The following is a 24,942-nucleotide window of genomic DNA, read 5'->3' as shown; positions in this document are numbered from 1 at the left end:
CTTTTAAAATGGATTAACTAACACAACGTGCCATTGGAACACAGGAGTGATGGTTGCTGATAACGAGCCTCTGATATTCCATAAAAAAATCTTCCATAAAAAATCTGCCGTTTCCAGTTACAATAGTCATTTACAACCTTAACAATGTCTACGCTGTATTTCTGATCAATTTGATGTTATTTTAATGGACCCAAAAAATTCGCTTTTCTTTCAAAAACAAGGACATTTCTAAGTGACCCCAAACTTTTGAACAGTAGTGTACATACTCAACATTTTTAAAGTAAAAAAAAAAAAAAAAACTGAAATATCATAATTGGATCTTATTGATCTCCACCCCCCAGAGTTAATAATTGGTAGCAGCACCTTTGGCTTCCATTACTGCTGTGAATAATTTGGAATAATATTTTACCAACTTTTTTCTTCTTCAAAATTGCTAAAGTTCATTCAATTTGCTTGGGACTCATTGATGAACAGCAATAATTAAACATTGTCTCTGATATTTATAAGAAGATTTAAGTCAGGACTGAGGCCACTCAACACCTTTTGGAAACCCTTTTGTAACTTTGGTTAAAAAAAGTGAGTAATTGTCTCTCTGAAAAAAAAACAATTATCCCAGGTTTAGGTTATTGGAAGACTGAGGGGGATTTCCTTCTAACATTTTACCTTTCATATTTATTTAAATCCTGACAAACTCCCCAGTCCCTGCCGATGAACAAGCATACCCATAACATGATGCTGCCGCCACAATACATAACCATAACATGATGCTGCCGCCACAATACATACCCATAACATGATGCTGCCCCCACAATACATACCCATAACATGATGCTGCCCCCACAATACATACCCATAACATGATGCTGCCCCCACAATACATAACCATAACATGATGCTGCCGCCACAATACTTGAAAATAGTTGTGATACTAAACCTGGTATTGATATCGAAGTCTGGTATTGTGACAACACTGGGGTTTTACCATCAAGCCCTGGGGTTTTACAATCAAGCCCTGGTGTTTTACCATCAAGCCCTGGGGTTTTACAATCAAGCCCTGGGGTTATACCATCAAGCCCTGGTGTTATACCATCAAGCCCTGGTGTTATACCATCAAGCCCTGGTGTTTTACCATAAAGCCCTGGTGTTATACCATCAAGCCCTGGTGTTATACCATCAAGCCCTGGTGTTTTACCATCAAGCCCTGGTGTTATACCATCAAGCCCTGGGGTTTTACCATCAAGCCCTGGTGTTATACCATCAAGCCCTGGTGTTATACCATCAAGCCCTGGTGTTTTACCATCAAGCCCTGGTGTTTTACCATCAAGCCCTGGTGTTATACCATCAAGCCCTGGGGTTATACCATCAAGTCCTGGGGTTATACCATCAAGCCCTGGGGTTATACCATCAAGCCCTGGTGTTATACCATCAAGCCCTGGGGTTATACCATCAAGCCCTGGGGTTATACCATCAAGCCCTGGTGTTTTACCATCAAGCCCTGGTGTTTTACCATCAAGCCCTGGGGTTATACCATCAAGCCCTGGTGTTATACCATCAAGCCCTGGTGTTTGACCATCAAGCCCTGGTGTTATACCATCAAGCCCTGGGGTTATACCATCAAGCCCTGGTGTTATACCATCAAGCCCTGGTGTTATACCATCACGCCTCAGTGTTTTACCATCAAGCCCTGGGGTTATAGCATCAAGCCCTGGGGTTATACCATCAAGCCCTGGTGTTTGACCATCAAGCCCTGGTGTTTTACAGAGTGAAAATATTTTATTGCCTCATAAAGTTCCTCCTCTGTAATTTGGCCTTCACACAGGTCTTTCAGTGCATTTGTTAGTTTGAAATTATTATTATTATTATTATTAAGAAAGAAATCCTTACAGTTAACATCATTCAGTGGAAATGGAGGAGACTGAAAAGAAAACATTTTCAAATATTTAGCTTCCTCTTTCAAAATGTAATTTGGTGAATCATGGATGACTCCATCGTTTGTAATGAGTTTCTGTCAATTATTTTCGGAGTTGAAGATTCAAGAAAAATGGTGTGCATTAATTTCACAATTTTTCCATCCAATTCGCTTTATTTTTGTAAAGCGTTACACTTGATTGTTCTTGAATAAGTTCCTCCATTTTCTTTTTGTTTTTCCTCTAACCTATTTTGTGCCTCTATAGTACAGTTTCCATTACCATCTACCTGCTTTGTTACTTCCTCAGTTTCCTATATTAGTCTCTTTTAACCTAAACTGCTTTTGTTTTAATGATGAGTTTTGTATTGAATGGCCTCTAAAAGTACATTTAAAAAGTGTCTCATACAATAAGGAGATCTGCTGTCAATTATGAATACTTTTTTCTTAGTTATTAGGAACAAATTGTCATCCAATTGGCTTTGATGACATTTCCAAATTCTGTAAGAGAGGCACGAAGGTCCAATTAGATGTTCGATCGAATTCGGTCTCCTATTAAAATTTTGTTTACTTTTGATGCCAGCAAGAACGATACCAGGAAGTAATCAAGACGGCTAGGTTGATTAATGATAATGCTAATTAATTAATTAATAATTAATTAATTATCAATGATAAATATGAATATATCTAATGTTGGGATAAAGGAATATAGAATGATAAAAATCTGGTTCTCTATTGGAGGCCTATACGATCCTAAAATAAAAAGGTGTCATTATCCTTTTATATTTCAAAATAAATCACGATATTAAAAATGTAAAGGACATATTATTTTTCCCGATACACACTGTACTGGTTCTGTATATAGAGAGTCCAACTGTACTGGTTCTGTATATAGTGTCCAACTGTACTGGTTCTGTATATAGTGTCCAACTGTACTGGTTCTGTATATAGAGTGTCCAACTGTACTGGTTCTGTATATAGAGTGTCCAACTGTTTGACTGGTTCTGTATATAGAGTGTCCAACTGTTTGACTGGTTCTGTATATAGAGTGTCCAACTGTACTGGTTGTGTATATAGAGTGTCCAACTGTACTGGTTCTGTATATAGAGTGTCCAACTGTACTGGTTCTGTATATAGAGAGTCCAACTGTACTGGTTCTGTATATAGTGTCCAACTGTACTGGTTCTGTATATAGTGTCCAACTGTACTGGTTCTGTATATGCTAAAGACAACTATATTGAATCCAGGTTTAAATATTTGATAGAAATATTATCTTTTGATTTACCTGTATAATCCATGAATCTTTCTTTCTCTCTCTCTCTCTCTCTGCATCTCTCTTCTTCTTTCCCTAATATGAAATGTAATGATTTTTACTGTAGATGTTGCTGTATCTCAACTGATATAACACACACACACACACACACACACACACACACACACACACACACACACACACACACACACACACAGTGCGACATAGCCTTTTGTCCTAACACTGACATCAGTTCTTGCCCACACACTTTCACACGGAGACATTGAGGCTGCTGCTATTCTACTGTATGAAAACATCTCTTTAATAATGGACCTGTGTGTGTGTATATGTGTGTCTATGTGTGTGAGTGTGTGAAAGAGGTATAACCAACAAGGTCTCACAGTCTCACTGTAGAATTAGACATTTGTCCACGTTTCCCAAAACGTCAAATTTCGATAGTTGCTCCAAACGTCACATATCGAAGTGTTTTTGTTGCTCCTGCCGCTCTGTATCGTTCCAATTTCCCCTTAACATTAAATGTCAAAGTTAAGTTTAGGCACTTCTTCTGAACCGGTTAAGGTTTAGGATAGGGGGTTAAAACCAAAAATAGAAAAGCAATGTCTGGGACTGAACATGTAACCTTCTAATCCAGAGTCGCAGGACTATAGCCACCTTTCTCGTCCACAACACCTCATCAAAACACAAACCCACTTCATGGTAAAATGGCTCACTGTTGTCCCTAGTGGCCAGTGTTGGAAGGCATATTTTTATTTAACTAGGCAAGTCAGTTAAGAACAAATTCTTATTTTTAATGACGGTCTACCGGGGGAACAGTGGGTTAACTGCCTTGTTCAGGGAGCAGAACAACAGATTTGTACCTTGTCAGCTCGGGGATTTGAACTTGCAACCTTTCAGTTACTAGTCCAACGCTCTAACCAATAGGCTACACTGCTGCCCCGCTGCCACCCCATATCCTCAGGACATGATCAGACGTCCAATTTCGAAGTCAACCTTGAACGATCTGGCTGGATATAACATGAGCAGAGAGAGAATAAGGCAGAGAGAGAATAAGGCAGAGAGAGATAGCAGACACTCTTATCAAGAGCCACTTATAGGAGCTATTAGGGTGAAGTGCCTTGATCAAGGGCATGGCGACAGATTTTTTTTCACCTAGTCAGTTTTAGGATTCAAACCAGCAACCTTCTGATTACTGGCCCAAAGCTTTTAACCACTAGGCTACCTGTCACTTTACACACACCTTGACAGTCTAATTAATTAATTAATTAATTAATGTAGATTCATTAATAGCACTGATAATGGCAGTGAAATCAACAGAAATTATTTGAGTGCATGTGTGTGTGTGTGTGTGTGTGTGTGTGTGTGTGTGTGTGCGTGCGTGCGTGCGTGCGTGCGTGTGTGCGTGCGTGTGTGTGTGTTACCAGTGTAGATTGTTGGTAGGCTAAGTTCTTCCTGTTAACTGTTTCTAGTGATGATACATCATAGAGATGGGGGTTATTACATAGAGAATAGTATGGTTTGGAACATGGGGGTTATTACATAGAGAATAGTATGGTTTGGAACATGGGGGTTATTACATAGAGAATAGTATGGTTTGGAACATGGGGGTTATTACATAGAGAATAGTATGGTTTGGAACATGGGGGTTATTACATAGAGAATAGTATGGTTTGGAACATGGGGGTTATTACATAGAGAATAGTATGGTTTGGAACATGGGGGTTATTACATAGAGAATAGTATGGTTTGGAACATGGGGGTTATTACATAGAGAATAGTGTGGTTTGGAACATGGGGGTTATTACATAGAGAATAGTATGGTTTGGAACATGGGGGTTCATTTCATTCTACTTCCAAGGTTTATATATAGCCTGTTGGCTGTTCACACACACACACACACACACACACACACACACACACACACACACACACACACACACACACACACACACACACACCACACACACACACACACCAAACACACAGACACACACACACCAAACACACACACACACACTCACACACACCCGATGGTCTCCCAGTATGTATTTTACTGAATCCTCTCCCACTTCCTCTTGTCGGAAGCTTACACTCTCCATCCTTCCAACCTCCCTCCTCCCTCTCTCTCCCTCTCCTCCCTCCTATCTCCCTCCCTCCTCCCTCTCTCTCCCTCTTATCTCCCTCCCTCCTCCCTCTCTCTCTTTCCTCCCTCCCTCCCTCCCTCCCTCCTACCTCCCTCCTCCCTCTCCCTATCTCCCTCCAAACTCCCTCCTCCATCTCTCTCCCTCTCCTCCCTCTTACCTCCCTCCCTCCTCCCCCTTCTCTCCCTCCTACCTCCCTCCTCCCTCCTACTTCCCTCCTCCATCTCTCTCCCTCCTACCTCCCTCCTCCCTCTCTTTCCCTCTCCTCCCTTTCTCTCTCTCCCCACTGCCTCCCTCCTCCATCTCTCTCCCGCTCCTCTTTATCACTCTCGTCTCTATCCCTTCATCTGTTGTCCTTGTCTCCCTCCCTTCTCCCTCTCTCTCCCTCTGCTCTATATCCCTTCATCTGTTGTCCTCGTCTCCCTCCCTCCCTCCTCCCTCCCTTTGCACCTCTCCTCTCGTCTGTTCTATCTCTGGGCAAAAGGCCAGTGTGGGTCAGTGGCAGGGTGTCATTATACCTATCCTCTCCTCCCCTCCTCTGCTATCCATCCTCCCCTCTCCTCCTCTGCTATCCATCCTCTCCTCTCCTCCTCTGTTATCCATCCTCCCCTCTCCTCTCCTCCTCTGTTATCCATCCTCCCCTCTCCTCTCCTCCTCTGCTATCCATCCTCCCCTCTCCTCCTCTGCTATCCATCCTCTCCTCTCCTCCTCTGTTATCCATCCTACTCTCTCCTCCTCTGTTATCCATCCTCCCCTCTCCTCCCCTCCTCTGCTATCCATCCTCCCCTCCCCTCCTCTGTTATCCATCCTCCCCTCCCCTCCTCTGCTATCCATCCTCCCCTCCCCTCCTCTGTTATCCATCCTCCCCTCCCCTCCTCTGTTATCCATCCTCCCCTCTCCTCCTCTGCTATCCATCCTCCCCTCTCCTCTCCTCCTCTGTTATCCATCCTCCCCTCCCCTCTCCTCCTCTGCTATCCATCCTCTCCTCTCCTCCTCTGCTATCCATCCTCCCCTCTCCTCCTCTGCTATCCATCCTCCTCTCTCCTCCTCTGTTATCCATCCTCCCCTCTCCTCTCCTCCTCTGCTATCCATCCTCCCCTCCCCTCTCCTCCTCTGCTATCCATCCTCCTCTCTCCTCCTCTGTTATCCATCCTCCCCTCTCCTCTCCTCCTCTGCTATCCATCCTCCCCTCCCCTCTCCTCCTCTGCTATCCATCCTCCTCTCTCCTCCTCTGTTATCCATCCTCCCCTCCCCTCTCCTCCTCTGCTATCCATCCTCTCCTCCCCTCCTCTGCTATCCATCCTCTCCTCCCCTCCTCTGTTATCCATCCTCTCCTCCCCTCCTCTGCTATCCATCCTCCCCTCTCCTCTTCTGTTATCCATCCTCTCCTCTCCTCCTCTGCTATCCATCCTCCTCTCTCCTCCTCTGTTATCCATCCTCCCCTCTCCTCCCCTCCTCTGTTATCCATCCTCCCCTCTCCTCCCCTCCTCTGTTATCCATCCTCCCCTCCCCTCTCCTCCTCTGCTATCCATCCTCTCCTCCTCTCTCCTCCTCTGTTATCCATCCTCTCCTCCCCTCCTCTGTTATCCATCCTCCCCTCTCCTCCCCTCCTCTGCTATCCATCCTCTCCTCTCCTCCTCTGTTATCCATCCTCCCCTCTCCTCTCCTCCTCTGCTTTCCATCCTCTCCTCCCCTCTCTCCTCTGCTATCCATCCTCTCCTCCCCTCTCCTCCTCTGTTATCCATCCTCCCCTCTCCTCCTCCTCCTCTGCTATCCATCCTCCCCTCTCCTCCTCCTCCTCTGTTATCCATCCTCCCCTCTCCTCCTCTGTTATCCATCCTCTCCTCTCCTCCTCTGCTATCCATCCTCTCCTCTCCTCCTCTGTTATCCATCCTCTCCTCTCCTCCTCTGTTATCCATCCTCCCCTCTCCTCCCCTCTCCTCCTCTGCTATCCATCCTCTCCTCTCCTCCTCTGTTATCCATCCTCCCCTCTCCTCCCCTCTCTCCTCTGCTATCCATCCTCTCCTCCCCTCTCCTCCTCTGTTATCCATCCTCCCCTCTCCTCCTCCTCCTCTGCTATCCATCCTCCCCTCTCCTCCTCCTCCTCTGTTATCCATCCTCCCCTCCCCTCCTCTGTTATCCATCCTCCCCTCTCCTCCTCTGCTATCCATCCTCCCCTCTCCTCTTCTGCTATCCATCCTCCCCTCTCCTCTCCTCCTCTGCTATCCATCCTCTCCTCCCCTCCTCTGTTATCCATCCTCCCCTCTCCTCCCTTCCTCTGTTATCCATCCTCCCCTCTCCTCCTCTGTTATCCATCCTCCCCTCCCCTCCTCTGTTATCCATCCTCCCCTCTCCTCTCCTCCTCTGTTATCCATCCTCCCCTCCCCTCCTCTGTTATCCATCCTCCCCTCTCCTCTCCTCCTCTGTTATCCATCCTCCCCTCTCCTCTCCTCCTCTGTTATCCATCCTCTCCTCTCCTCCTCTGCTATCCATCCTCCCCTCTCCTCCTCTGTTATCCATCCTCCCCTCTCCTCCCCTCCTCTGTTATCCATCCTCCCCTCTCCTCCCCTCCTCTGCTATCCATCCTCTCCTCTCCTCCTCTGTTATCCATCCTCCCCTCTCCTCTCCTCCTCTGTTATCCATCCTCCCCTCTCCTCTCCTCCTCTGTTATCCATCCTCCCCTCTCCTCCCCTCCTCTGTTATCCATCCTCCCCTCCTCTGTTATCCATCCTCTCCTCTCCTCCTCTGTTATCCATCCTCCCCTCCTCTGCTATCCATCCTCCCCTCTCCTCTCCTCCTCTGTTATCCATCCTCTCCTCCTCTGTTATCCATCCTCCCCTCCTCTGCTATCCATCCTAGCCTTAATTGTCAAGTCTATATTTGAGTTGAGATGTCTAACAAACTCCAGTTTGACAAGAGACACTCATTAAAACACATCACATAATAATAAATAAATATATATATATATATATATATATATATATAATATATAATATATAAATATGACGTATAACATTTGAGCCACTGCTTACACAAAACAATCGAACTTCAATGAAGGTTTCACTTACTGAAGAACAAACAGGTAGAGAGAAATACAAGGTCAATAAAAGGCTTTTCCTGCTCATTAAAAAGCAACATGTTGTTTTTGTACCAACACTGCCATCTAATGAAGCTGCTATCCTGGTCATCTTGTGTGTTTTATCGGTGACCCTTCCTCTTTAACTAGGTTGATTATTTATAGCTCTATTTGATGTATTCTGTGGTCCTCTGAGGCCCTTCTGGGGTCTGTGAGGGAGAGAGAGAGAGAGAATGAGAGAAGAGAGATAGACTGAGGGAGAGAGAGAGACTGAGGGAGAGGGTGAGAGAGACAGAGAGAGACAGAGACAGAGACTGAGACTGAGGGAGAACAGGAGAGGAGAGGAGAAGAGGTGGAGGAGAGGAGAGGAGAGGAGAAGAGGAGAAGAGGAGGAGGAGAGGAGAGGAGAGGAGAGGAGGAGAAGAGGAGGAGGAGAGGAGAAGAGGTGGAGGAGAGGAGAGGAGGAGAAGAGGTGGAGGAGAGGAGAGGGGAAGAGGTGGAGGAGAGGAGAGGAGGTGGAAGAGAGGCGGAAGAGGTGGAGGAGAAGAGGTGGAGGAGAAGAGAGGAGGTGGAGGAGAGGAGATGAGGTGGAGGAGATGAGGTGGAGGAGAGGAGGAGAGGAGGAGGAGAGGAGGAGGTGAAAAGGTGGAGGAGAGGAGAGGAGGTGGAGGAGAGGAGAGGAGAGGAGGAGGATAGTAGGAGGAGAGGAGTGGAGGTGGAAGAGAGGAGGAGGAGAAGAGGTGGAGGAGGTGGAGGAGAGGAGAGGAGGTGGAGGAGAGGAGAGGAGGTGGAGGAGGTGGAGGAGAGGAGAGGAGGTGGAGGAGGTGGAGGAGAGGAGAGGAGGTGGAGGAGAGGAGAGGATGAGGAGAGGAGAGGAGTGGAGGAGAGGAGTGGAGAAGAGGTGGAGGAAAGTACAGAGTGGAGGAGGTGTTCCCCAGATTCCAGTAGTAATTGTAAAAGTTTTCTTCAGATAGAATCCCAGGAAGATCTGGGTCTTCTCATTTCCTCCTTCCTCCTGGGGTGTTACGACCAAATACATCCCCCCGAAATATATCTGTCTGTGTTACTGAGGGTGAAATGTTGAAGGTAATTTATAATAAAATAACCTTCCCATTATGATCAAGACTTTTAAGGAGTTTTAAATAAATCCCACCTAAGCTTGATCACTAAGCAGCATAACACTATGTGATATAAGATGCCCTGAAATGGTGAGATAACTTCCCTCTGGAAATGGTGATATAACTTCTACTCCTGAAATGGTGATGTATCTTCTCCTCCTGAAATGGTGATATAACATCTCCCCCTGAAATGGTGATATAACATCCCCTCCTGAAATGGTGATACAACTTCCCCTCAAATGGTGATATAACTTCTCCTCCTGAAATGGTGATATAACTTCTCCTCCTGAAATGGTGATATAATGTCTCCACCTGAAATGGTGATATACCTTCCCCTGAAATGGTGATGTAACTTCTCCTCCTGAAATGATGTAACTTCTCGTCCTGAAATGGTGATATAACTTCCCCTCCTGAAATGGTGATATAACTTCTCCTCCTGAAATGGTGATATAACTTCCCCTGAAATGGTCATATAACTTCCCCTGAAATGGTGATATAACTTCCCCTGAAATGGGGATATAACTTCCCCTGAAATGGTGATATAACTTCTCATCATGAAATGGTGATATAACTTCCCCTCCTGAAATGGTGATATAACTTCTCGTCCTGAAATGGTGATATAACTTCTCCTCCTGAAATGGTGATATAACTTCTCCTCATGAAATGATTTAACTTCCCCTGAAATGGTGATATAACTTCTCCTCCTGAAATGGTGATATAACCTATCTTCCTGAAATGGTGATATACCTTCTCCTCCTGAAATGGTGATATAACTTCCCCTGAAATTGTGATATAACTTCCCCTGAAATGGTGATATAACTTCTCCTCCTGAAATGGTGATATAACTTCTCCTCCTGAAATGGTGATATAACTTCCCCTCCTGAAATGGTGATATAACTTCCCCTCCTGAAATGGTGATATAACTACCCCTGAAATGGTGATATAACTTCCCCTGAAATTATACAACTTCCCCTCCTGAAATGGTGATATAATTTCTCCTCCTGAAATGGTGATATAACTTCTCCTCCTGAAATGGTGATATAACTTCTCCTCCTGAAATGTTGATTTAACTTCCTCTGAAATGGTTATATTACTTCTCCTCCTGAAATGGTGATATAACTTCCCCTGAAATGGTGATATAACTTCTCCTGAAATGGTGATATAACTTCTCCTCCTGAAATGTTGATTTAACTTCCTCTGAAATGGTTATATTACTTCTCCCCCTGAAATGGTGATATAACTTATCCTCCTGAAATGGTGATATAACTTCTCCTCCTGAAATGGTGACATAACTTCTCCTCCTGAAATGTTGATATAACTTATCCTCCTGAAATGGTGATATAACTTCTCCTCCTGAAATGGTGATATAACTTCCCCTCCTGAAATGGTGATATAACTTCCCCTGAAATGGTGATATAACTTCCCCTGAAATGGTGAAATAACTTCTCGTCCTGAAATGGTGATATAACTTCTCCCCCTGAAATGATGATATAACTTCCCCTCCTGAAATGGTGATATAACTTCTCCTCCTGAAATGGTGATAACTTCTCCTCCTGAAATGGTGATATAACTTCCCCTGAAATGGTGATATAACTTCTCCTAAAATGGTGATATAACTTCTCCTCCTGAAATGGTGATATAACTTCCCCTGAAATGTTGATATAACTTCTCCTGAAATGGTGATATAACTTCTCCTCCTGAAATGGTGATATACCTTCTCCTGAAATGGTGATATAACTTCCCCTGAAATGGTTATATATCTTCCCCTGAAATGGTGATATAACTTCTCCTCCTGAAATGGTGATTTAACTTCCCCTGAAATGGTGATATAACTTCTCCTGAAATGGTGATGTAACTTCTCCTCCTGAAATGGTGATATACCTTCTCCTGAAATGGTGATATAACTTCGCCTGAAATGGTTATATATCTTCCCCTGAAATGGTGATATAACTTCTCCTCCTGAAATGGTGATATACCTTCTCCTGAAATGGTGTTTGTATACTCAACTAAATATAATAACCTTGTTGTTTCATTTGACAGAATTCGTCCATTCCATGGATTCAATTCCCATAGTTGTAAGATCCCCCAGAAATGTCATAGGCTGCATGCATCCCAAATGTCTCTGGTCAACAGTAGTGCACTATATTTGACTGAAAGGTTGAGTGTCTCTTTCTCTCGCTCTCTCTCTCTTTCTATCCCTCTCTTTCTCTCTCTCTGTCTATATATCCATCCATCCATCTCTGTCTCTCTCTCTGTCTTTCAATCTCAATCCCTCTCTCTGTTTATCCATATCTATCGTTCTTTCTCTCTCTCATCCATCTCTCTCTGTCTCTCTGTGTATCCATTTCAATCGCTCTATCCCGCTCTCCCCCTCTCCCTCTCTCCCCCCCATCTCAATCCATTCTCTCTATCCCTGGTTTCACCTTGCGTTAACATGTGGTTGTCGCCATCCAATCAAGATGATCCCATCACTATCTGATCCAGATTTGTTGCGTCGACACCAGTGCAGGATGCTGAGGGGAGAACGGCTCATGATAATGTCTGGAACGGAGCAAATGGAACGGCTTTAGACACAGTTAATGTGCCACCAACCTCACGTGGTCGACACATGGTAATAAAATGTGTCTCTGATTTGCCCTCTGCATCCATATCCATAAACCTCCCATTATGACATGAGTTGGGTAAATGAATAGAAAAGAGCACACTTTTATAATCAATAGTTTTAAACATAGACTGGCGCAATACTGTCTCTCAATAACCTAAACCTGTCCACAGCTGTACAAATTAATATTCGTAGAAACACTTCCATTCCTAAAAAAGTCACAACTCAAATAAGCTGAGTATCTGGATGAAACAGATTCAGTTATTTATTTTTTATTTTTTATTTCACCTTTATTTAACCAGGTAGGCCAGTTGAGAACAAGTTCTCATTTACAACTGCGACCTGGCCAAGATAAAGCAAAGCAGTGCGACACAAACAACAACACAGAGTTACACATGGAATAAACAAACATACAGTCAATAATACAGAAGAAAAATCTATATACAGTGTGTGCAAATGACGTGAGGAGGTAAGGCAATAAATAGGCCATTGTAGCAAAGTAATTACAATTTAGCAGATTAACACTGGAGTGATAGATGAGCAGATGATGATGAGCAGATGATGGTGTGTAAGTAGTGATACTGGTGTGCAAAAGAGCAGCAAAGTAAATAAAAACAATATGGGGATGAGGTAGGTAGATTGGGTGGGCTATTTACAGATGGGCTATGTACAGCTGCAGCGATCGGTTAGCTGCTCAGATAGCTGATGTTTAAAGTTAGTGAGGGAAATATAAGTCTCCAGCTTCAGCGATTTTTGCAATTTGTTCCAGTCACTGGCAACAGAGAACTGGAAGGAAAGGCGGCCAAAGGAGGAGTTGGCTTTGGGGATGATCAGTGAACTATACCTGCTGGAGTGCGTGCTGCGGGTGGGTGTTGTTATCGTGACCAGTGAGCTGAGATAAGGTGGAGCTTTACCTAGCATCAACTTATAGATGACCTGGAGCTAGTGGGTCTGGCGACGAATATGTAGCGAGGGCCAGCTGACGAGAGCGTACAGGTCGCAGTGGTGGGTGGTATAAGGTGATTTGGTAACAAAACGGATGGCACTGTGATAGACTGCATCCAGTTTGCTGAGTAGAGTATTGGAAGCTATTTTGTAGATGACATTGCCGAAGTCGAGGATCGGTAGAATAGTCAGTTTTACGAGGGTAAGTTTGGCGGCGTGAGTGAAGGAGGCTTTGTTGCGAAATAAGAATGCCGATTCTAGATTTGATTTTGTTGAAGATGTTTGATATGAGTCTGGAAGGAGAGTTTACAGTCTAACCAGACACCTAGGTATTTGTAGTTGTCCACATATTCTAAGTTAGAACCGTCCAGAGTAGTGATGCTAGTCGAGCGGGCGGGTGCGGGCAGCGAACGGTTGAAGAGCATGGTTTTACTAGCGTTTAAGAGCAGTTGGAGGCCACAGAAGGAGTGTTGTAATGCATTGAGTAGTTTGATGGCCAAACATCAAATTAGTATTTAATCCACCGATTTCGAAACGAAATCTCAATGTATTTATGAAATTACATGTTGCAGGCTACGATTCGAATCCTGGTAGTCTAATCGATAGCACATTACCATCGTTTCTGTTTCATTGGAGCCTGTAACTGAACCTGTTCTTGTTTCATTAGGTTCTGTAACTGAACCTGTTCTTGTTTCATTAGGTTCTGTAACTGAACCTGTTTCTGTTTCATTAGGTTCTGTAACTGAACCTGTTCTTGTTTCATTAGGGCCTGTAACTGAACCTGTTCTTGTTTCATTAGGTTCTGTAACTGAACCTGTTTCTGTTTCATTAGGGCCTGTAACTGAACCTGTTCTTGTTTCATTAGGTTCTGTAACTGAACCTGTTTCTGTTTCATTAGGGCCTGTAACTGAACCTGTTCTTGTTTCATTAGGTTCTGTAACTGAACCTGTTCTTGTTTCATTAGGGCCTGTAACTGAACCTGTTCTTGTTTCATTAGGTTCTGTAACTGAACCTGTTCTTGTTTCATGGGCGACTGGTCTTGTTACCCCCTTTTCCCACCAAACAAACAAGTCAAACAAAACAATACTCACAGGTACCGGACAAATGGGACATGTGGGGTGAAAGAAAAACAAAAGATGGGTGAGAGAGAGCGAACATACTAAGAGATACTGACACAAAGATTGATCTCACAGAGAGAGATTAAACACAGAGTGATAATGAGCTGGGGAGAAAACAACTGACTGGGTTTTTAAACCAAGGGAAAGGGGCTGTGATAGGTTGAGGGAAAAGGAACAGGTGTCTTCTGATTGGGGACTGATTGATGACTGATTGGGGAGTGATGATTGTCACCTGTGAGGGGAGAAGGAGAGAAAAGAAATACACAGGATACACACTTGTATCCGTAACAGTAGTCTACCAGCCTCTGTTTTATCAATCATACATTTCTCCCTCTTAACTTGTCCCACATTTCTACATAGTAACATAATGGTCTAGTCACCCATATTATGGAATTATGACTCTTAACACATTTCATACATTTATATGATTTCAGGGTGGAATCCTTTAGTCATTACTTTAAACATATAAATTCCTTTATCAGCTATTCCCTCCGCAAGGCAATCAAACAAGCAAAGCGTCAGTATAGAGACAAAGTAGAGTTGCAATTCAACGGCTCAGACATGAGACGTATGTGGCAGGGTCTACAGTCAATCACGGATTATAAAAAGAAAACCAGCCCCGTCGCGGACATCGACGTCTTGCTCCCAAACAAATAAAACAACTTCTTTGTTCGATTTGAGGACATTAAAGTGCCACTAACACAGCCCGCTACCAAAGCCTGTGGGCTCTCCTTCTTCGTGGCCAACTAAACGTGTTAACCCTCGCAAGGCTGCCGGTTCAGACGGTATCCCCAGCCGCATCCTCAGAGCACGCGCAGACCAGCTGGCTGGTGTGTTTACGGACATATTCAACCAATCCCTATCCCAGTCTGTTGTCCCCACATGCTTCAAGATGACAACCATTGTACCTGTTCCCAAGAAAGCGAAGGTAACTGAGCTAAATGACTATCGCCCCGTAGGTAAATATATTGACTGAATACCACTACTTGAACACTGTAAATAAATATCAACACTTATGCACCCGAACCTTCTGCCTCCTGCTGAATATCTGACCACGTCTCTACACTACCGATTTTACGTGGTTTGTTTGTTTTTTACTTACAACACATTTGTAATGCGTTCTTTTTCACGAAAGTGCCAACTTGAGATCTCCAACTAGCTGCTCGGTGTAGTTACCATTGGTTTCCACTAGATGGCAGCCTAACTTAGATGAAGTCACCGCTCTAGCAATCCAGCCAGTGGTGCATGTTCAAAGCAGTTTTATCTTCCAAGCTAGTTTCTCTGGCTACACTTGATTTTGTTGTTATCGCGAAATAATACTATTTTTTTTTTTAGAAACCTTGTCTTAGAATTACAAGACGCCAAATGTATGGGAGTGTAATTAATCATTTCAGCTTTCAGATTGTATAGTTTTCAACAGAAGGCGCTAACATTGTCTTGAAAAATAATGACTGTAGACGGCTAAAACAAACTCCATGTATAGTCGTTGTATTTGGTAGTAGAGGCTAGATCCCATAGACTGGTTTTTATTAATGCTCAAACCCTATGTAGATGCCTCTTGATTCTGGGTATGCACGCCTAACAGGCTGTGCGTGTGCGCCATCGTGCGCTATCGTGCATAGATGTATTTTGTCCCCCCACACCAAACGCGATCACGACACGCAGGTTAAAATATCAAAACAAACTCTGAACCAATGACATTAATTTGGGGACAGGTCGAAAAGCATTAAACATATATGGCAATTTAGCTAGTTAGCTTGCACTTGCTAGCTAATTTGTACTAATTAGCTAGCTTGCTGTTGCTAGCTAATTTGTCCTGGGATATAAACATTGAGTTGTTATTTTACCTGAAATGCACAAGGTCCTCTACTCCGACAATTAATCCACACATAAAACGGTCAACCGAATCGTTTCTAGTCATCTCTCCTCCTTCCAGGCTTTTTCATCTTTGAACTTATATGGTGATTGGCATCTACACTTTCATAGTATTACCACGACGACCGGCAAAACAGTTAATCTTTCAATCACCGACGTGGGTGTAACCAATGAGGAGATGGCACGCGGGTACCTGCTTCTATAAACCAATGAGGAGATGGGAGAGGCAGGACTTGCACCGCGATCTGCGTCAGAAATAGGAATTACTTCTATTTTAGCCCTTGGCAACACAGACGCTCGTTGACGCATACGAGCAGTGTGGGTGCAATAATTGAATAACATGGATTTCAAAATGTATTTTGCGACGCTCGCGCACTCGATGTGTCTGGTCTGGTCAGCATGTAATAGAAAAGACCACCAACGCAGGAATGACGCATTGTACACCTCTTCCAAGTCTCCCTTGTGCCCATAGGGTGAACTGATGGTAAGCAGCCTGTAACGCTCGTCGTTAGAAGGAGAAGTGGACCAAGGCGCAGCTTGGTAAGTGTTCATGATACTTTATTTCAATCAAACAAAATAACAAATGGCAAAAAAAACGAAAGCGCACAGTTCTGTCAGGCTCAGAATGCTAAAAAATAACCTCCCACAAACACAGGTGGAAAACAGGCTGCCTAAGTATGATTCCCAATCAGAGACAACGATAGACAGCTGCCTCTGATTGGGAACCACACTCGGCCCAAAAACAAAGAAACAGAAAACATAGAATTCCCCACCCGAGTCACACCCTGACCTAACCAAACATAGAGAATAATAAGGATCTCTACGGTCAGGGCGTGACACAGCCAGCCTTTATGGTCTGCAAAGAAAGGGGTAGCGGTACAGAGTCAATGTGCGGGGGCACCAGTTAGTTGAGGTAATATGTACATGTAAGTAGTCTCCCTTGTGCCCTGAACTGATGGTAAGCAGCCAGCCTTTATGGTCTGCAAAGAAAGAAAAAAAATTGTTTGATAGCCAAACATCAAATTAGTATTTAATCCACCATCGAAACAAAATCTCAATGTATTTATGAAATTACATGTTGCCGGCTACGATTCAAATCCTGGTAGTCTAATTGTTAGCACGTTACCTTCGTGGTAAACTGCGGTAGTGGTTGAATTTACCATCAGGGTTTATTCTAGTGCTTACATTTACCTCACCATTATTGTCGTTGCCATAGTGCTTACATTTACCTCACCATTATTGTCATTGCCATAGTGCTTACATTTACCTCACCATTATTTTAGTTACCATAGTGCTTACATTTACCTCACCATTATTGTAGTTACCATGGTGCTTACATTTACCTCACCATTATTGTCGTTGCCATAGTGCTTACATTTACCTCACCATTATTGTCGTTACCATAGTGCTTACATTTACCTCATGTTATTGTCGTTGCCATAGTGCTTACATTTACCTCACCATTATTGTAGTTACCATAGTGCATGAATTTACCTCTCCATTATCAAGTCAGATCAAATTGTATTTGTCAAATGTGTCGAATACAACAAGTGTAGACCTTTCTGTGAAATGCTGTACTTACAAGTGTCACGTCCTGGCCAGTATAAGGGTTAATTGTCATTTTAGTTTGGTCAGGACGTGGCAGAGGGTATTTGTTTTATGTGGTTCAGGGTGGTGTGTTAGTTAGGAGGGCGTTTGATTTATTATTTCCGGGATTTGAGTTATGGTCTATGTTGATCTATTTCTATGTGTAGTCTGGTTGATCTATTTCTATGTTGAGTTAATTGGGGAGGACTTCCAATTGAAGGCAGCTGTGTGGTGTTGCCTTTGATTGGAAGTCCTATATAAGTTGGGTGTGTTTGTCTGTTTAATTGTGGGAGATTGTTCCGTGTTTAGTGTGTGTAAACCTAACAGGACTGTCAGTGTATCGTGCGTTTGTTTTTGTTATTTTTGTATGTTCGTTTTGGAATTTATTAAAAGTTCAAAATTAACTATTTCAACTCTGCTGCATATTGGTCCTCATTTTCCGATGATGATTTCGCCATATCGTCAAACGACGAGGAAATCCCTGACAACAAGCCCTTAACCAACAATGCAGTTTTAAGAAAAATAGAGTTAAGAAAATATTTACTAAATAAACTAAAGTAAACAAATTAAATCTAAACTAACTCAATAAAAGGACATAACAATTAAGGGGCTAAATACAGGGGGTACCGGTACCGAGTCGAGGTGCGTGGGTACAGGTTAGTCAAGGTGCATGGGTACAGGTTAGTCAAGGTGCGTGGGTACAGGTAGTCAAGGTGCGTGGGTACAGGTAGTCAAGGTGCGTGGGTACAGGTAGTCAAGGATGCGTGGGTACAGGTTAGTCAAGGTGCGTGGGTACAGGTAGTCAAGGTGCGTGGGTACAGGTAGTCAAGGTGCGTGGGTACAGGTAGTCAAGGATGCGTGGGTACAGGTTAGTCAAGGTGCGTGGGTACAGGTTAGTAGTGGTGCGTGGGTACAGGTTAGTCAAGGTGCGTGGGTACAGGTTAGTCAAGGTGCGTGGGTACAGTTAGTCAAGGTGCGTGGGTACAGGTAGTCAAGGTGCGTGGGTACAGGCTAGTCAAGGTGCGTGGGTACAGGTTAGTCGTGGTGCATGGGTACAGGTTAGTCAAGGTGCGTGGGTACAGGTTAGTCAAGGTGCGTGGGTACAGGTTAGTCAAGGTGCATGGGTACAGGTTAGTCAAGGTGCGTGGGTACAGGTTAGTCATGGTGCGTGGGTACAGGTTAGTCAAGGTGTGTGGGTACAGGTTAGTAAAGGTGTGTGGGTACAGGTTAGTCAAGGTGTGTGGGTACAGGTTAGTCGTGGTGCGTGGGTACAGGTAGTCAAGGTGTGTGGGTACAGGTTAGTCAAGGTGTGTGGGTACAGGTAGTCAAGGTGCGTGGGTACAGGTTAGACAAGGTGCGTGGGTACAGGTTAGTCAAGGTGTGTGGGTACAGGTAGTCAAGGTGCGTGGGTACAGGTTAGTCAAGGTGCGTGGGTACAGGTTAGTCAAGGTGCATGGGTACAGGTTAGTTGTGGTGTGTGGGTACAGGTTAGTCAAGGTGCGTGGGTACAGGTAGTCAAGGTGCGTGGGTACAGGTAGTCAAGGTGCGTGGATACGGGTTAGTCAAGGTGCGTGGGTACAGGTTAGTCATGGTGCGTGGGTACAGGTTAGTCGTGGTGTGTGGGTACAGGTAGTCAAGGTGCGTGGGTACAGGTTAGTCAAGGTGCGTGGGTACAAGTTAGTCAAGGTGTGTGGGTACAGGTTAGTCAAGGTGCGTGGGTACAGGTTAGTAAAGGTGCGTGGGTACAGGTTAGTCAAGGTGTGTGGGTACAGGTAGTCAAGGTGCGTGGGTACAGGTAGTCAAGGTGCGTGGGTACAGGTGTACAGGTAGTCAAGGTGCGTGGGTACAGGTAGTCAAGGTGCGTGGGTACAGGTAGTCAAGGTGCGTGGGTACAGGTAGTCAAGGTGCTTGGGTACAGGTAGTCAAGGTGCGTGGGTACAGGTTAGTCGTGGTGCGTGAGTACAGGTTGTCAAGGTGCGTGGGTACAGGTAGTTAAGGTGCGTGGGTACAGGTAGACAAGGTGTGTGGGTACAGGTAGTCAAGGTGCGTGGGTACAGGTAGTCAAGGTGTGTGGGTACAGGTTAGTCAAGGTGCGTGGGTACAGGTTAGTCGAGGTGCGTGGGTACAGGTTAGTAAAGGTGCGTGGGTACAGGTTAGTTGTGGTGTGTGGGTACAGGTTAGTCAAGGTGCGTGGGTACAGGTAGTCAAGGTGCGTGGGTACAGGTAGTCAAGGTGTGTGGGTACAGGTAGTCAAGGTGTGCGGGTACAGGTTAGTCGTGGTGTGTGGGTACAGGTAGTCAAGGTGCGTGGGTACAGGTTAGTCAAGGTGTGTGGGTACAGGTTAGTCAAGGTGTGTGGGTACAGGTTAGTCAAGGTGCGTGGGTACAGGTAGTCAAGGTGCGTGGGTACAGGTAGTCAAGGTGCGTGGGTACAGGTTAGTCAAGGTGTGTGGGTACAGGTTAGTCAAGGTGCGTGGGTACAGGTTAGTCAAGGTGCGTGGGTACAGGTAGTCAAGGTGCGTGGGTACAGGTAGTCAAGGTGCGTGGGTACAGGTTAGTCAAGGTGCGTGGGTACAGGTAGTCAAGGTGCGTGGGTACAGGTCGTCAAGGTGCGTGGGTACAGGTAGTCAAAGGTGCGTGGGTACAGGTTAGTCAAGGTGCGTGGGTACAGGTTAGTCAAGGTGCATGGGTACAGGTTAGTTGTGGTGTGTGGGTACAGGTTAGTCAAGGTGCGTGGGTACAGGTAGTCAAGGTGCGTGGGTACAGGTAGTCAAGGTGCGTGGATACGGGTTAGTCATGGTGCGTGGGTACAGGTTAGTCGTGGTGCGTGGGTACAGGTTAGTCAAGGTGCGTGGGTACAGGTTAGTCGTGGTGCGTGGGTACAGGTTAGTCGTGGTGTGTGGGTAAAGGTAGTCAAGGTGCGTGGGTACAGGTTAGTCAAGGTGCGTGGGTACAGGTTAGTCAAGGTGTGTGGGTACAGGTTAGTCAAGGTGCGTGGGTACAGGTTAGTAAAGGTGCGTGGGTACAGGTTAGTCAAGGTGTGTGGGTACAGGTAGTCAAGGTGCATGGGTACAGGTAGTCAAGGTGCGTGTGTACAGGTAGTCAAGGTGCGTGGGTACAGGTAGTCAAGGTGCGTGGGTACAGGTTAGTCGTGGTGCGTGAGTACAGGTTGTCAAGGTGCGTGGGTACAGGTAGTTAAGGTGCGTGGGTACAGGTAGTCAAGGTGTGTGGGTACAGGTAGTCAAGGTGCGTGGGTACAGGTAGTCAAGGTGCGTGGGTACAGGTTAGTCAAGGTGTGTGGGTACAGGTTAGTCAAGGTGTGTGGGTACAGGTTAGTCAAGGTGCGTGGGTACAGGTTAGTCAAGGTGTGTGGGTACAGGTAGTCAAGGTGTGCGGGTACAGGTTAGTCGTGGTGTGTGGGTACAGGTAGTCAAGGTGCGTGGGTACAGGTTAGTCAAGGTGCGTGGGTACAGGTTAGTCAAGGTGTGTGGGTACAGGTTAGTCAAGGTGCGTGGGTACAGGTTAGTCAAGGTGCGTGGGTACAGGTAGTCAAGGTGCATGGGTACAGGTAGTCAAGGTGCGTGGGTACAGGTTAGTCAAGGTGCGTGGGTACAGGTAGTCAAGGTGCGTGGGTACAGGTAGTCAAGTTGAGTGGGTACAGGTTAGTCAAGGTGCGTGGGTACAGGTAGTCAAGGTGTGTGGGTACAGGTAGTCAAGGTGCTTGGGTACAGGTAGTCAAGGATGCGTGGGTACAGGTTAGTCGTGGTGCGTGGGTACAGGTCGTCAAGGTGCGTGGGTACAGGTCGTCAAGGTGCGTGGGTACAGGTAGTCAAAGGTGCGTGGGTACAGGTTAGTCAAGGTGCATGGGTACAGGTTAGTCAAGGTGCATGGGTACAGGTTAGTCGTGGTGTGTTGGTACAGGTAGTCAAGGTGCGTGGGTACAGGTTAGTCATGGTGTGTGGGTACAAGGTGCGTGGGTACAGGTTAGTCAAGGTGCGTGGGTACAGGTAGTCAAGGATGCGTGGGTACAGGTTAGTCGTGGTGCGTGAGTACAGGTTAGTCGTGGAGCGTGGGTACAGGTTAGTCAAGGATGCGTGGGTACAGGTTAGTCGTGGTGCGTGAGTACAGGTTAGTCGTGGTGCGTGGGTACAGGTTAGTCAAGGTGCGTGGGTACAGATTAGTCAAGGTGCGTGGGTACAGGTAGTCGTGGTGTGTGGGTACAGGTTAGTCAAGGTGCGTGGGTACAGGTAGTCAAGGTGCGTTAGTCAACACTTACACAGTAGTTGTGGTCAGTAGTGGCCAGTGGTTTTTGTGGTTATCTTCAGTCGTTGTGTGGTTGTGGTCAGTATTTTAGGTCAGTTTTTGTAGTCAGTAGTAGTTTGTAGTTTGGTAAGTAGTTGTGTAGTTGTAGTTGTGTAGTTGTAGTTGTGTAGTTGTAGTTTTGCAGTTGTGGTCAGTAGTTTTGCAGTTGTGGTCAGTAGTTGTGGTTCAGTAGTTGTGTAGTTGTGGTTCAGTAGTTGTGGTCGGTAGTTGTGTAGTTGTAGTTGTGTAGTTGTGGGCAGTAGTTGTGTAGTTGTGGTCAGTAGTTGTGTCGTTGTAGTTGTGTAGTTGTGGTCAGTAGTTGTGGTCAGTAGTTGTGGTCAGTAGTTTTGTAGTTGTGGGCAGTAGTTGTGTCGTTGTAGTTGTGTAGTTGTGGTTCCGTAGTTGTGTTGTTGTGGTCAGTAGTTGTGGTCAGTAGTTGTGGTCAGTAGTTGTGTTGTTGTGGTCAGTAGTTTTGTAGTTGTGGTCTGTAGTTGTGTTGTTGTGGTCAGTAGTTTTGTAGTTTTGGTCTGTAGTTGTGTTGTTGTGGTCAGTAGTTTTATTGTTGTGGTCAGTAGTGTTGTTGTTGTGGTCAGTAGTTTTGTTGTTGTGGTCAGTAGTTGTGGTCAGTAGTTGTGGTCAGTGGTTGGGGTCAGTAGTTTTGTAGTTGTGGTCAGTAGTTGTGTAGTTGTGGTCAGTAGTTTTGTAGTTGTGGTCAGTAGTTTTGTTGTTGTGGTCAGTGGTTGTGGTCAGTAGTTTTGTAGTTGTGGTCAGTAGTTGTGGTCAGTAGTTGTGTGGTTGTGGTCAGTAGTTGTGTTGTTGTGGTCGGTAGTTTTGTTGTTGTGGTCAGTAGTTGTGGTCAGTAGTTTTGTAGTCATGGTCGGAAGTTTTGTAGTTGTGGTCAGTGGTGTTGTTGTCAGTAGTTGTGTTGTTGTGGTCGGTAGTTTTGTTGTTGTGGTCAGTAGTTGTGGTCAGTAGTTGTGTTGTTGTGGTCAGTAGTTGTGTAGTTGTGGTCAGTAGTTGTGTGGTTGTGGTTCCGTAGTTGTGTAGTTGTAGTTGTGTAGTTGTGGTCAGTAGTTGTGTAGTTGTGGTCAGTAGTTGTGTAGTTGTGGTCAGTAATTGTGTCGTTGCGGTCAGTTCTGTCAGCATTTGTTGTCAGTGTTGGTTGAGCTATTCTGAAAACCATTGTCATCATATGCTACTTTTATCTCATATTTCTATGTTCTTTATCGAACGAGGGAACGAGGGAACGAGGGAATGAGGGAACGAGGGAATGAGGGAATGAGGGACTGACTTTATTAATTCTTGCTGACAGTTGACACAAACTGAAGAAATGCAGAATTTACTTAAATAATCAAACATTGCATTCAAAATAGCACGTGAAAACACACAGACTACTTATTAACACATGGCAAACATACAGCTCAGTACAAAGACCTCAATACCAAACATACAGCTCAATACCAAACATACAGCTCAATACCAAACATACAGCTCAATACAAAGACCTCAATACCAAACATACAGCTCAATACCAAACATACAGCTCAATACCAAACATACAGCTCAATACCAAACATACAGCTCAGTACAAAGACCTCAATACCAAACATACAGCTCAATACGAAACATACAGCTCAATACCAAACATACAGCTCAGTACAAAGACCTCAATACCAAACATACAGCTCAATACGAAACATACAGCTCAATACCAAACAAACAGCTCAATACCAAACATACAGCTCAATACCAAACATACAGCTCAGTACAAAGACCTCAATACGAAACATACAGCTCAATACCAAACATACAGCTCAATACCAAACATACAGCTCAGTACAAAGACCTCAATACCAAACATACAGCTCAATACCAAACATACAGCTCAATACAAAGACCTCAATATCCAAACACACAGCTCAATACCAAACATACAGCTCAGTACAAAGACCTCAATACCAAACATACAGCTCAATACGAAACATACAGCTCAATACCAAACATACAGCTCAATACCAAACATACAGCTCAGTACAAAGGCCTCAATACCAAACATACAGCTCAATACCAAACATACAGCTCAATACAAAGACCTCAATACCAAACATACAGCTCAATACCAAACATACAGCTCAATAGCAAACATACAGCTCAATACAAAGACCTCAATACCAAACATACAGCTCAATACCAAACATACAGCTCAATACCAAACATACAGCTCAATACCAAACATACAGCTCAGTACAAAGACCTCAATACCAAACATACAGCTCAAAACCAAACATACAGCTCAATACCAAACATACAGCTCAATACAAAGACCTCAATACCAAACATACAGCTCAATACCAAACATACAGCTCAATACCAAACATACAGCTCAATACCAAACATACAGCTCAATACAAAGACCTCAATACCAAACATACAGCTCAATACCAAACATACAGCTCAATACAAAGACCTCAATACCAAACATACAGCTCAGTACAAAGACCTCAATACCAAACATACAGCTCAGTACAAAGACCTCAATACCAAACATACAGCTCAATACGAAACATACAGCTCAATACGAAACATACAGCTCAATACCAAACATACAGCTCAATACCAAACATACAGCTCAATACCAAGCATACAGCTCAATACCAAACATACAGCTCAATACAAAGGCCTCAATACCTAACATACAGCTCAATACAAAGACCTCAATACCAAACATACAGCTCAATACCAAACATACAGCTCAATACGAAACACACAGCTCAATACCAAACATACAGCTCAATACCAAACATACAGCTCAATACCAAACATACAGCTCAATACGAAACACACACCTCAATACCAAACATACAGCTCAATACCAAACATACAGCTCAATACCAAACATACAGCTCAATACAAAGACCTCAATACCAAACATACAGCTCAATACCAAACATACAGCTCAATACCAAACATACAGCTCAATACCAAACATACAGCTCAATACCA

The 24,942-nt window shown here is 44.5% G+C and overlaps 1 protein-coding gene across 1 annotated transcript in view; it reads right to left on the bottom strand.

Annotated features, from left to right (window-relative positions):
- Positions 1 to 24,942, bottom strand: part of camkvl (CaM kinase-like vesicle-associated, like) — a 136,599-nt gene that overhangs the window by 111,049 nt on the left and 608 nt on the right. The window lies entirely within an intron of this gene.

Source organism: Salmo trutta, chromosome 28 (assembly GCF_901001165.1).
Source record: "Salmo trutta chromosome 28, fSalTru1.1, whole genome shotgun sequence".
Lineage (NCBI taxonomy): Eukaryota > Metazoa > Chordata > Actinopteri > Salmoniformes > Salmonidae > Salmo > Salmo trutta.
The sequence above is the reverse complement of the archived record's forward strand: the minus strand, read 5'-3'. Positions and strand labels throughout refer to the sequence as shown.